This window comes from Cucurbita pepo, chromosome 7, assembly GCF_057944985.1.
Source record: "Cucurbita pepo subsp. pepo isolate OVF chromosome 7, ASM5794498v1, whole genome shotgun sequence".
In the NCBI taxonomy this organism is placed as follows: domain Eukaryota; kingdom Viridiplantae; phylum Streptophyta; class Magnoliopsida; order Cucurbitales; family Cucurbitaceae; genus Cucurbita; species Cucurbita pepo.
This window is the reverse complement of record NC_141804.1, coordinates 6,594,273-6,608,695: the sequence shown is the minus strand read 5'-3', so window position 1 is coordinate 6,608,695 and position 14,423 is coordinate 6,594,273.

Below are 14,423 nucleotides of genomic sequence, written 5' to 3'. Positions count from 1 at the left end.
GTGTTATGTAGAAGAATTTCTTCAGTTTGCTCCCCCGTGTTCTATAGAAGAATTTCTTCAATTTGCTCAAGGTCTGGTAATACTTCCTTCTCTGAGGGCCACTCCTCTTCCATTGCACCACTTTGATCATCAATCATGTGGTTTGAGCATCCTGAATCAATGATCCAATCATTCTCATAATCGATATGATTTTCCATCATCGCCATGAGTGCTAGCATACAGTACCTCTGCATCCCATTCCTCCTCCATCTCCATGTTGGTGGATGCCACATTGCTTTCGACAGATTTTTTCTTGAACCAACAATCTTTGGACATGTGGCCCTTCTTCCCACAATTGTAACAAATGCCTCAAATCTATTTCTTTGAGAGTTATTGTTATCGTTCTTCTGAGCTCTCCTTGGTTGTACAGTTCCTTGGTGACTTCTTCTTTTGTCACCATTGTATCCGCGTTTTGTAGACGGCCTATATTGCGTCGGCTTTCACTTGTGTAGAGTACTTCTTCTTCACCCTTCAATGTGATGCCTCCTATTTGTTTAGTCATCCCTTCTTGGCTAGCTAACAAAATTTTTGAACTCTACAAGTGATAGTTGAGTGGGCTATCCTTGTATAGAAATAATAAAGCTTCTATATTCTAGTCGCAATCCATGGATTATAATCCTCTTCATTCGAGATTCTACAATGGCGGACTGCGGGTCTAGTTCAGTAATCTCTCGACAGATCGACTTGACCTTGTGGAAGTACTAAGTAATCTTCATGTCACGTTGTGAAATTGACAACAACTCATTCTCTAGAAGTTGTAGCCTCGTATCATTCTTCTTCGAGAACAATATCATGAACGTGTCTCGTGCTTCTTTGGGTGTCTTGTCATCCCAAATATGCTCTAACATCTCTTCTCCGATTGTGGTCTTCAAGGCAAACATTGCTTTGCCTACTTTGATTCTCCATTTGTGCATGGCGTTGTTAGAATCATCCTCTGGGGGCGTAGTTTCGCACCCGCCAATGATCTTCCAAAGATCATGTCCTTGTAAATAGGACATCATGCATGTTGTCCACGTGTTGTAGTAGTTGTTGTTGAGTTTCTTGATTCCTCCAACGATTTGGAAATCACCCATCGTGTTGGCTATACCTCAGTAATACCAAACAAGTTCTTTCAACACAAGACTTGCAGAGTCACAGACTACTCACAACACAAAAGAAACTCACTCACTACTAATCTCAAGAAATCGTTTCTGATGTGGAAGATCAGACAGAGCTGCAACCACAGAGCATATTAAGAATTCCAAGAGATCAGATAACTTACACTAACCTTGCTCTGGTACTAGATTGTTGAACACAACTCTCTGTGGGAAACACTCACACACTTTATTAAGACCAATCGAGAAGAGATTTACAAAACACTCGGTAGAAACTACTGCTTGGGATTTCTTGAGACGATCAACTAAGTAGGATGGAGGGGTATTTATACCAGATGTAATAAATTCCTAAAATTTCTCAACCTTTTATGAAGTATTTAAATCATTTTCCTAAATTTATTCCTAAAATCCCTAAATCATTTTCCTAAATTTATTCCTAAAATTCTAAATCATTTTCTTAACATAAATATAGTCACTCTACAATGGTTGGGCTTAACCCTATTTGGTTAGTGATGATATTTTAACACTTCGTGGGTCATATACGAACAAAAACTCCGACATTCACTGGAGTTTTCGGTCTCGCCGATGACCGCATAATTTTTTTTTATCTGATCCATTATCAAATAAACCTTATTAAACATAAAAACTAAATTGTGTGTTGGTTAATATATTAAACTTTCCATTCATAACCTTCTAAACTTTCCCTTCATAATATATAATGCTATCTTCACTGAATATCTTATTTTCTATTATTACTGTTGTATGGAATATATTGTTACTCGACAAAATTTAATGGAGTTTCTTGTCCTCCAATATTTTAATTTTATTTTTAAATTCGATTCACAAAATCTTTCCTCAATCTTCCCTCCTAGCTCTTGATATAAATAGATTTTCATTCTCTAAGCTGACATTCCTCCTCCTCAGTATTTATTTTATAAACATAGATTATTGGCCAATTTTAATTGATTGTTTGCCAAATCCTACAGATTTATAGAATTGCCAACAACCATCTAATTAATTGGAAATGTGAAAATGAGATTTGATTATTAGTAAAATATTGGATAAAGGAAAGAAGATCTATCCTAAATTAATTTATTATAACTATAATTATAAAGGAAAAGAAAATCTGAAATAGGATTTTCCTGTAATAACCCACCAAAATCTCTAAATCTGTATGTTGAAAGCCAAATTACTTTTTCACAAATCTGACAATTGTTGTTTGTCGGTTTCTCCTCTAGTAACTGTTACTTCATGGCGTAAGGATGGGTTGAGGAGAGATAGGGAAGGGATGAGAGATGAGTGGAGAGAAGTGGAGAAAGGTTATCTCTTTTCTTATTTATTTATTTATTTATTATTATTATTATAACTATTTTTTTATAATTATTTTTATTTGTTTATCTATTTATTTATTTATTTATTTATTTATTTATTTATTTATTTATTTATTTATTTATTTATTTATTTATTATTATTATTATTATTATTATTATTATTATTATTATTTGCTATTACAACCTTATACTAAAAATATCTTTTAAGGAATATATTGATTTAAAGACATCCTAGAGTTTTGGTTTGAGTTTAGTAAGATTTATAATATATTGATTTTTTGTATGCTAAAATGAAAAAACATTTTTTATCTAAAAATCAGTATAAATAGTACCATGCAATCCTATCTAGCCCAAAAAAATAATATCATAGAATCATAAATAAACAAATATAAATAATTATAAAAAAAATAGTTAAATAATAATAATAATAAATAAATAAACAAAAAAAACAAGATTTTCCCACTTCTCTCCACTACCTCTCATCCTTTCCCACAGTTATCTCTCCTCAACCCATCCTTTACTCAACTGAAAAAAGAAACAGAAAAACAACGGTCTATTTGAGAAGTAAAATGACTTTCAACCTAAGCAATCAGATTTAGAGAGTTTGGTCAGTTGCTACGGTAAAATCCTAGATTTTCTTTTCCTTTGTAGTTATGGTGATTTAGAGAGTTTGGTCAGTTGTTACGGTAAAATCCTAGATTTTCTTTTCCTTTGTAGTTATGGTTATAAGAAATTAATTTAGGATTAAATCTTATTTCATATTTTACCAGGTCCTGTAATAATCTGATCACATAAATATTAGAGTGCAATGAACTCCGTTAAATTTTGTCTAACATAAATATCAAAATTTTACTATGGCCAATGTAAATTAGAGAAATAATTTTATAGAGTTCAAACTTGGAACTGATGTCATGGGTTCACATAGGTCGACTTGGATTTCAAAGGACGGAATCGAACTTTCATTAAGGATATATTCGTGACAACGATTTAAGCTAACCAGGTAAGTGGCTTTACTATCAGCATGATTATATTTGATGTTGACACGTGCCCGTGGTTCTGCACGTGTCATATATACTGATATGTGTGAATTATCTGTTAATCGGTATGCTTATATTATGTTTATGTTATGTTATAATATGTGAATTGTATGATAATAATTATGGTACAATGTGTTGAAGGATAGATTTGAGATAGGATACGAGAAGGATGCACAAAACGAAATGTAACCATAGGAGTAAGATAAGATCATGAAACGTTAAGGTTAGGTTACAAACCGGAGTGCTATGGATAGAGGAGATTGATGAAAGAATATGGTTAGAGTATGGGTAGAAAGAGATAGGTTTGTGATAGGTTGATAGAACGATAGCGTTAGATACGTTCTTGTGATGATATTACTAAGGTACGTTCACATAACGATATGATTGTGATAGGTATAAGAACGTTAAGGCTATGATAAGTTAGGAAACGATATGACCACGGAGTGTTTACGTCAATGTTTATGATACGATATATTGTGATGTGATGTGTCATGTTTAGATTGTTTTGTGTGACTGTAACGACACAGGAAAGGAAAAGAAAAAGAAAACGAAAAAAAAAAACTCAGTTGCCAAAAAACTCGCGAGTTTTCCAGCGACCGCCAAGTTTCGTGGACCCCACACGAAACGACGGCCACACCTCGCCCAGCCTTCAGCCCACGACTCCCAGCACCTATCAGCATACCTGCAAACAGAGAAAAGAAAGAAAATACGAGAGAGAGAGAGATTTCGGATAAACGTTGGCGAATTTCCAGTTTCTTTGACAGTCCCAAACCACCCGAAAACCGACACCAAACGATCCGTTACCACCACGAGAAGGATCCCTAATGAAAGCACAATAACTCAAGGTACGTTTTGTGCTTTTTCATAAGCGCCATCGTCGGTAACCGAGGTCGAAAAATTGGGTTTTCCTAATCGTTCTTAGATATGTGGTTTTAGGAACTTTTAGGCCGTAAAACTCCCAGAAAAGAAAGAAGGACGACAAATAAAGAGGAAAAGGAAGAAAGAGGACCGAAATCAGCAACGAAAACACCGCGGGAAGGAGAGAGAAAACTCGCTGAAAAATCGGCCGAAGTCGGGTAAGAAGACGAGATCCACGAATCCGGGTCAACCCGAACCAAAAACCCGAGAGAGCCAGCCCATTCTTTCCCTCGGCCTCTGCCTTCGGCCTAGCCCAACTACAACGGCCTAAACCTCAAACCAGCCCAGAAGCTACGGTTCAGTTGAACCAACCTAAGCCAAACCCACGGTCCAATCGAGCCGGGCTGCAACCCAAACACTTGCGGCCCAGCCCAGTAAGCCGAGGCCCAACGATTAGTCTTACCCAGTAGCCTTCTGCAGCCCGCAACCCAGACCACGACTTGAACCAGACTGCGACCAGCGCTTTGACCCGATGCTACCGCACGACGTGGCTCACTCTACCGCTGCCACATGTCACACAGTGGCGCAGGCGGTCCCTCGGCTTAGCTCGACGCAAACAGCTCGGGCTCCCTCCGACGGCTGTTCAGCTCGGCTCACCTATTTTCAGTCTGGTTTCCATTTTTTCGACCCTCCCGGATCTGTTTTCGGCTCTGTTTAAGGTATCCGAGGCCGTTTTAGAGCCGTATTTCACATTTATTGAATTGTTGGTAAATTAAGTGTGAAATACTAACGAAAAGTGGCGAACGGTGTGATAGGAAACAAATCTCGGTAATGTAGGAAGCAGCTCTCACGGAATGGGAGCTTACGTTTACCTATTTAGGGAGTACTTCAGCTAAGGCCAACCAAGTAAGTGGCCTTACTATAGGATAGGCAAAAGATTGTTTGAATTATGATGATGTGTGAGTATGACGTTGTGTTGTGATGTTTGTTAAATGTACGCTAGCCTTGCTATAGGATAGGCTAAAGATTGTTTGAATTATGATGGTGTGAGTATGACGTCGTGTTGTGATGTCTGTTAAATGTCGCTATTTATGTTTCGTATGACGTTGTGTTGTGATGTCTGTTAAATGTCGCTATTTATGTTTCGATGTACATGTTATATTTGATGCACTTAATGGCTTCTATGATGAGTATGATGTATGCATGACGATGTTATTAACATGATGATGTTTTCCATGTTGAACATGCCTTATGATGTTGTTTGCCATATTGCATCATGTCGTTATATCGACATAGGACACAACCTTAAGAGTATGAAAATGATATTAATGTAAATATCTACGAGTACGGGTTACATAGTGTAACCAAGAGATGAGATGTAACGGCCTAGATCCATCGCTAGCAGATATTGTCCTCTTTGGGCTTTCCCTTTCGAGCTTCCCCTCAAGGCTTTAAAACGCGTCTGCTAGGGGAAGGTTTCCACACCCTTATAAATGGTGATTTGTTCTCCTCCCTAACCAATGTGGAACATCACAAATCCACCCCCCTTCGGGACCCAGCAAACTCGCTAACACTCTTTCCTTCCTCCAATCGATGTGGGACTACCCCCAAATCCACCCCCCTTTGGGGCCCAGCGTCCTTACTGGCATACCGCCTCATGTCTACCCCCCTTCGGAGAACAGCGAGAAGGCTGGCACATCGTCCGGTTTCTGGCTCTGATACCAACTGTAACGACCAAAAAATTTCTACTTAATTTAAGGTCGCTGCTATATACGTACCATAAACATTTAATGCAGAAGACTTCATTAAAATTTCCTAAAACATAACCTTTATCTTAAAACACAGCCATGGACTTACATGTTTCGAAAACATCTTTAAAACGATACAACAAAAGACTAAATAAAACGAATAAGAGTTTAATTAAAAACATTATATTCTAGCCTAAGTCTAAGAAAATAAATATCACTATCCTATGCATGTGCCATGGTCTCGAGTTGCGATACCGTCGTCAGCCGTACATGAATGCCTTGTCTTAACCTGAAAAATGTAGTAGCACATGACTGGAGTATTTAAAGAAATACTCAGTAAGTGCCCCACTATTGAGGTTAAATGCAACAATCATATGCAATGAGATGATGAGACCTATCTTTCATTTCGTTTTCCCTACGGTGCTGTCCTAACGGGTAATTTTGGACGTGTACTATATACTCTACACACAACCCATACGTGCGAGTATGGGCTCACCAGCTAGTTCGCACATCGCTAGGCCACTTTCCTTATTTGGTGGGCATACTCTAGGAGCCCCTTAGGCCGAACACCCGCTAGAACTAGTAACCGTCACGGCAGCGCTATGCAAAGCATAACGATCGTTGTTCTGCCATTGGATGTACGCATCTGTACCCTCGTGATGGGATAGGGGTATCCCCCCAAATGCATGAGAACACATTATGCATGAGGTCCCAAAACTTTTTCATTTTCATTATCCTTTAATACAACTTCGCTAGCATTATGTACATATCATATCATTTTTCATATCATATCATTTTTCATATCGTTTCAAATATCGTTCATCATTCATGTTATATCGTTTCTCATTCTTTAGTTCTTAAATCATACATAATTCTAACGGGGTTATATTTCATGCCATTTATCGTAATTTCATGTCATTCATATCATGCTGTATACACACAATTTAAGAGACCTAACATAACGTTCTATGCTTTTAACATAACATTTCATCATATACACATCATACCATGACATATTGCATTACAATGTATAATATCATAAACAAGTCATAACGTAAACACTTCATAGTCATATCGTTCTCTAACTTATCATAGCCTTAACGTTCTTATACCTATCACAGACATATCATTACGTGAACATACCTTAGTCATCTCATCACAAGAACTTAACCTAACACTATCGTTCTATTAATCTATCACAAACCTATCCCTTTCTACCCGTAACCTAACCGTATTCTTCCATCAATCTCTTTTACCCATATCACTCCGGTATATAACCTAATCTTAACGTTTCATGAACGTATTTACTCCTATCGTTACATTTCGTTTTGTGCATCCTTCTTGTATCCTATCTCAAACATATACTTGAACACATCGTACTGTAATTATTATCATACATTTCACACATTATAACATATACATAACATAAAGGAAGCATATCGATCCACAGACAATTCACACATATCAATATATATGACACGTGCAGAACCACAAGGCACGTGTCAACATCAAAATATAACCATGCTGATAGTAATGTCACTTACCTGGTTAGCTTAGGCTGATGTTCCGTCGTTATCCTTAATGAAAGTCTATTGAAATCCAAGTCAACCTATGTGAGCCCATGATATCAGTTTCAAGTTTGAATTTCTACAAAACTGTTTCTCTAATTTAGGTTGACCCGTGTGTTATACTTCATGCGAACGTTAGAGTCTTGAACGTTAGAGTCTTGAACGTTAGAGTCTTTGCCTGAGTTAGGTCTTGAAATATTTATATATGTTTGTTATAGTATTATTTTCATACAAACCATTTAATACTCATTAAAATTTTCCAGATATTCTAGTTTCTCTTACCGTGTTTAATACCTTTTAACATTTTCCAGATAATTTCAATTATATTCACCATCTTCCCTCCTCCCTGTCTCTTACTATGTTTCCCTTCTTTTAATTATCCCTCTCTGTTTGAGTTTGACTTTTAATATCATTAAATAAAATAAAAGGAAAACTATTAAGCTCTCCAAATGCAATATCTCTTTCTACAAAATATCTCTTACTAGCAAAATTTAATCTCAACCTTTTTGTGTTTGTTTTTGTAGGAGAGAAGAAATTCTGATACGTTAAAATCTGTTTAATCCTTTCTTCTTATTTTTTGTTTGTTACCTTTTCTGTTTAATCCTTTCTTCTTATTTTTTGTTTGTACCTTTTCAATTATGTTAGCAATTACTTTTGGCCAATTTAATCGATTCTATTTTGTTTCTGCTATTGATCATGACGTATCTTTGTAACAGGTAAATTGCTTAAATAAAACTAAATAATTGGATAAAAGAGGAAGGAAGAGATTTGAGATATGAAATCTCAAATCTCTCTCCCATGTAAATCTTGATCATCTCTATCAACCCATCTCCTATAAATTTGATGTGAGGCATTTCTATTTTCTACATTTTTGATTTCTGTTACATTTGGCACGAATTGTGAGGTGTGTTGAGAGAGATTATTGGGGAAAAGTGACTACAGCTGTTGGGGGGAGAAAGAGGGCATAATTGTTTTTATTTACTTATTTATTTATTTTTACATAATAATAATTTTTTTGTTTATAATAATTTTTATTTATTTATTGATTTATTTATTTATTTTTGGCTATTACATCATATACTTCTAACACAAACTTTAGTCCTCGAAAGTGTTTTAATCTTGGAACAACTCAGGTTCTTATTCTAAGAGTTCTTTGTTAAGTCCTGAAGTACCACTAAGGAAAAATTCTTAAGAAGTACGCTCTCATTTGTATGGATCATAAACACTTCTTTACATGCATAAATCCTTCCTAAATTCTTTCATAAATTCTTAATGACCACCTAGTTGTTAAGAATAAAAATCATGAAAATGGTGGGAAAGTTTTATAGATGCTATACAAAGAGAGGTGTGAAGTAAGCAGCACATCATACGCTTTCCAAGATCCTTGTACATCCTTGAAGATTGTCCTATTTCATTGTAACTAGATGTTCCAAATGATATAAAAGAATGTTGCACAGATAAGTTTACTTCTATTTTTAAAGGGTTTTAGAAGGCAACATCTCATCAAGTTCCGACAACTCTGTTGGGAGCCAAACTGACACAAATTTTTTTTTAATAATCTCCCATAAACCTTTGTAGCAAAGAGATATCTCCATGAAACGTGATCCTTGTCTTCTAACCAACGTCCTTGGCAAGAAACGTACCTGAGTTTCAGAAACTAAGGATGAAGATCGCTGGACAAAAGCCATTGTATTAATCCTCCTCAAAGAACTAACTTGCAATAATCTTATGACAGAGTTTTAGCAAAGGAAATATATTAATTAGCCCCAACATTCATATGCTCATTTTGTTAATGTTAAGAATATTTAGTAATAAATTATAGTTTACCATATATATTATATTTGATATTTTATTATAAGGCAAATATTAGATATTTGCCTTATTACCATGGGTATCTTTACATTTATTGTTATTTCCATTTATTACTATTTCTATATCATTGTAATTTATTTGATTATAAATAAGATAACTTTCACACCTAAATGGTATGGTGAATTAATCAAACATTCACATGGTATTAGAGCCCTTCTGGTTTAGCAACCTTGATCCTTTCTTTTCAATGGCTTCTGAATCATCTACTATTCTTCTCCACCTGGCTTTGATGCCGCAGGCGCAGTCTCCATGGCTGCCGCAGGCAGAGCCGATTGATTACTCTTCGGCTCCTTTCTTTTGACCTCCAAATCACCCTTTGCCATACTCTCTACATACAACCTCACTTTTTCCAAACATAGCCTCTTTCATTTTCTTCCCAATTTTCCCTTCATCCTTCACATAAATCCTAACCTAAACCTATCAATCTTCTGCAGAGATTTACCTTTCGAATCTGGGCGCCGCACTGGCCTCTTCGCCAACCAAGTTGTCGCTGCCCTTCTCGCCAAAATTGGCTCCTTCGCCCAATGCGGCGACTCTTCTGGCTGCCCTTCTCGCCAAAATTGGCTCCTTCACCCAATGTGGCGACTCTTCTGGCTTCAACATTGTCTTTGTCCCTTGCTCTAGGTTTCCCCTTCTACTTCTTGGGGTTAGACATATTCTCACCAGAGCCAAGGCAGTATTGTCGCTAAGCGACAATCCCTCTTCATGGGTTAAGACATTTTCTCGCCGAAGCCAAGGCAGCATCGCCGCTGAGCGACGATCCCTCTGCAATTTTCGATGGCCAAGAAAGTGTTTCTTTACGCCTCCTCTGAACCAGGTTGTTGACATCTTCACGAAAAGTGTTTCTCAACCTCTTTGAATTTTTCAGATTCAAGCTTCACGTTCGTTCAAATCCGACGTTCAGCTTGCGGTGGGGTGTTAAGGATATTTAGTAATAAATTATAGTTTACCATATATATTATATTTGATATTTTATTATAAGGCAAATATTAGATATACCATGGGTATCTTTCCATTTATTGTTATTTCCATTTATTACTATTTCCATATCCTTGTAATTTATTTGATTATAAATAAGATAACTTTCACACCTAAATGGTGTGGTGAATTAATCAAACATTCACAGTTAACATTTTGTTTATTTGAAGTGCACGACAACTCATGCCTTTCATATTTGCTGTATTTCCAAGTCCATAATATATAAGTTTACTAATGTTCGATTTCGCATTAGAATATCAGTGAGAATACTACTATCCTTATATTTGTTTCCTAATGACATTGGTTGTTATCAATTGTCGGGGGAGAATACCGCTATCCTTGTATCTTTTCCTCTTGATTCATATCCCAAAGTTGTGTTAATCTCTTCCATACTCATCGTTAATATCGTATGAGTCTCATATAAATTTTCATAGTATTTTGAGTCTAAGGTCTTAAAAACATCTTAGAATTCTCATAAGGGTATTTTGGTCATTTACCACCCTAAATCTTCGTTTAACTCCTCAGCATATTCCGATGGCCTTGTAACTTTGTATAATCCTTTCATACATGACATAAGACTCCTCATCAACTTGAATGCTATTGAGAGATCACTTGGTACATAATTATAGGGGCATTTTAGTCATTTTACACATACCCTTGGTTTAGCCCATTATCATATTCTAATGATCACCAAAATTTCATAAATAACCTTATCGCCGTCATATTGATTCTTCTCATAAATTTCATGAGCAACAGAACTCTGGCTCAGACGCTTCATTGACATCAATGTTCATGTGGACACTAAGGTGGGCAAACTTACTCAATTTTAACCTCAAGACCCTCATTTTTTTTTTTTTTCTTTCGTGATGATTTCATCAACTGATCTATAGTTTTATAGTTTCCCACACTACACTGTTCTCCCAGTCAAATTCTCTCAACTTTGGTAAAGGTTCAATGATTGACCTCTTTGCCCATACATCCTCAAAATTTTATTTTTAACAATTGTCCTATAGCCATCATAGGAGGGCACCAAAACTTTTTTTTTTTTTTTCCAACTACCTCTTAATACCAAGGAGGCTTAGCAAAATTCTAAAAATTGGTATTACATGAGCATGATAGATATCCTAGATGCCATAAACTTGGGATACATAAAAATATCCAACTTAAAATTACCGTCTTGATACCTTAACTATGGTAATACCTTTTAACCATGTTGACATTGCTGGAAAGAATTCATTGATACTCTTTCTACAACAATTTATTTATGTTGAGCTTTTTGCAATGCATTTGTGTACGATAAAGAAAATTACCCAACACTTCTAGTTGATTTAGAGGCAATGTCTCACCTCTATAATTCTCGTGTATCCCCAACCCAAGTCCATCTTAAATCATGGTTTCTTAAATTTAAGGTATCTTGACAATCAAATACTAGAGTCCCTCTCCATATACCTTTAAAATTTTGACCATGATCGTAATGCCTCATCTCGAAGCTGTGGCCCATATTTTAAATCACCTCATAACTTCCATAACGGCAGTTGTATTTTTTTTATAAAAAAAAAAATTCAATTCGTATTTAAGGCATGAAAGTTTTATACATCTCACGACTTCCAAGCTGATCTTCCATTAAAGACACTTGTGCCATTGTTTTTTTTTTTTTTTCATACTGATACTTTAATTTCATATTTACATCATATTTATAAAATTTTCTTTCCGTTACTACCACCTTTATCTATAGCATATTATAAGATATTGTCATTTATCAAACTTCCTAGGTCATTTTCATTTTATTTGAAATTACTTACACATCAGTATACGTTGGTTTCCTTTCCATCTCTATGGTCCTACACTAAGTAATTTATCTATGTTCGAGTTGTCTAACTGAAGCATATGACATTTCTTAGCAAAATCATCTTCACGCATACACTAACATTTAGTAGCTTACTAAAACTATAGCTACTCATTCACAATAACAACCTCAGTAAATCAAAACATCATCAATACAACAATTTACATTCACATTCCATGCAAGGTAAAACATAACATATTCTACATTCTAATAAATATAGAATTAAGCCAACAATAATGTAGTAAATTATAATACAATCAATGGTGTAAAAGTCCAATTATGAGTTATATTTTATAATGACCAAGCAATAACAACATACACCATCAACGACATTTCATTTTTTTTTATCTTAAGTAAGACATACCTACGGAGACGGGGCATCAACAGTGGGACCATGGAACATGCCAAGCCTACATCGTAGGCTAGTCTACAAGATTTATAACCTGGCTCTGATACCAACTATAACAACCCTAAATTTTATCTATTTAATCTAAGGTCATTACTATACCTTGAAATGCGGAATTTACATTAAATGAGCTCCTATCATAAATGCGACTTACACTCGCCTTTTACTACCTCGTGAAAAATAAAACGAATAAAAGGGAAAGAAAAGAAAAAGAACAATACTGAAATAATTGTCTTAAACTACCCAATGGTTTATTATACAATTACAATTCAACCTATACTAACATATACTAATGATGCAAACAGAATTCAACCTATACTAACCTATACTAGGAAATGGAAAACAACTATCCTACGTATGTGCCACGGTCCCGGGGTGTACGATGCCGTCGTCGATCTCACATGGGTGCCTTGCCTTTATCTGAAAAAGTAAAGTAGCACGAGGCTTGAGTATTTCTAGAATACTTAGTAAGTGATCCCCTATCGAGGTTATGCAACAATCACATGCAATAAAATGATGAGACCTATCTTTCGTTTCGTTTTTCCTACGGTGCTATCCTAACGGGTAAACTTTAAACGTGTACCATATACTCTATACACAGCCCATACGTGCGAGTATGGGCTCACCAGCTAGTTCGCACATCGCTGGGCCACTTTCCTTATCCGGTGTGATGGAGTTAATATAACACATGCGGAAGCAATTTGGATCTTAGGCACTTTTAGAACATTAATTATAGTATATAACTAGCATGTTCAAAAGTATTAAAACTTAATGAGTTTAGATACTAACCTTTTGTAGTTCAAACTTCTTTTTCCTCACGAACCGGTTTCGAACCACCACTAGTGTCTTCTCCACTATCCTCCGGCCTTAGAACGGGATTGTGGAATCCGGTGAGTGACTAAACTTGGGAGGGATTTTGTATATGTGAAGAGAGTGTTTGTGACAGGTTTTTCTCAAGGTTTTCCACCAAGAAGAAGAAGAAGTTTCATGTACCATGATCACTCTATTTAAAGAGTGATGTTTGCATGTTCATGCAAATTTGAGATCACCAAATTTTGACACTTAAAATTCCACTCAAATGTTTGGGATTATGTAGCAAGCATGCATGTTTGAGTTAACCAAATTTTGACACTCAAAATTCCACTCAAACTTGTGGGTTTATTTGGCAAGCATGCAAGTTTGGTTAAACCAAATTTTGACACCTCAAAATTCCACTAACATGGATTTTTCCATGAAATGAAGTAACATTTTGACTTTCTTCATTTTAATTCAACAATTAATTTGAATAATGAATTTCAAATTAAAGTAACATTAAATGATTAATTAAACTATTTAATTAATATTTAATATTAATTCAAATGCCAATCTCAATAATTCCGACACATAATTGATTATTTAAATATCTTAGATTCTCTCTTTTTGTTTAATTCATAAATAAAACAAAAATGCGGTTAAATATATCGTATATATGTAGCACATATTCCCTAATTTGAATTCGAACACTTCGAACTCACTCGTCACACTATTCTATGGTTTAGTCCGATATGAGCTAGCAGAGGGACCTAATGGACCTATAGATCATGGGCTCCAACAATCCAAGATTAACCGGCTAAACTCATTAACCTTGTTAACCAACATTCGTTAAC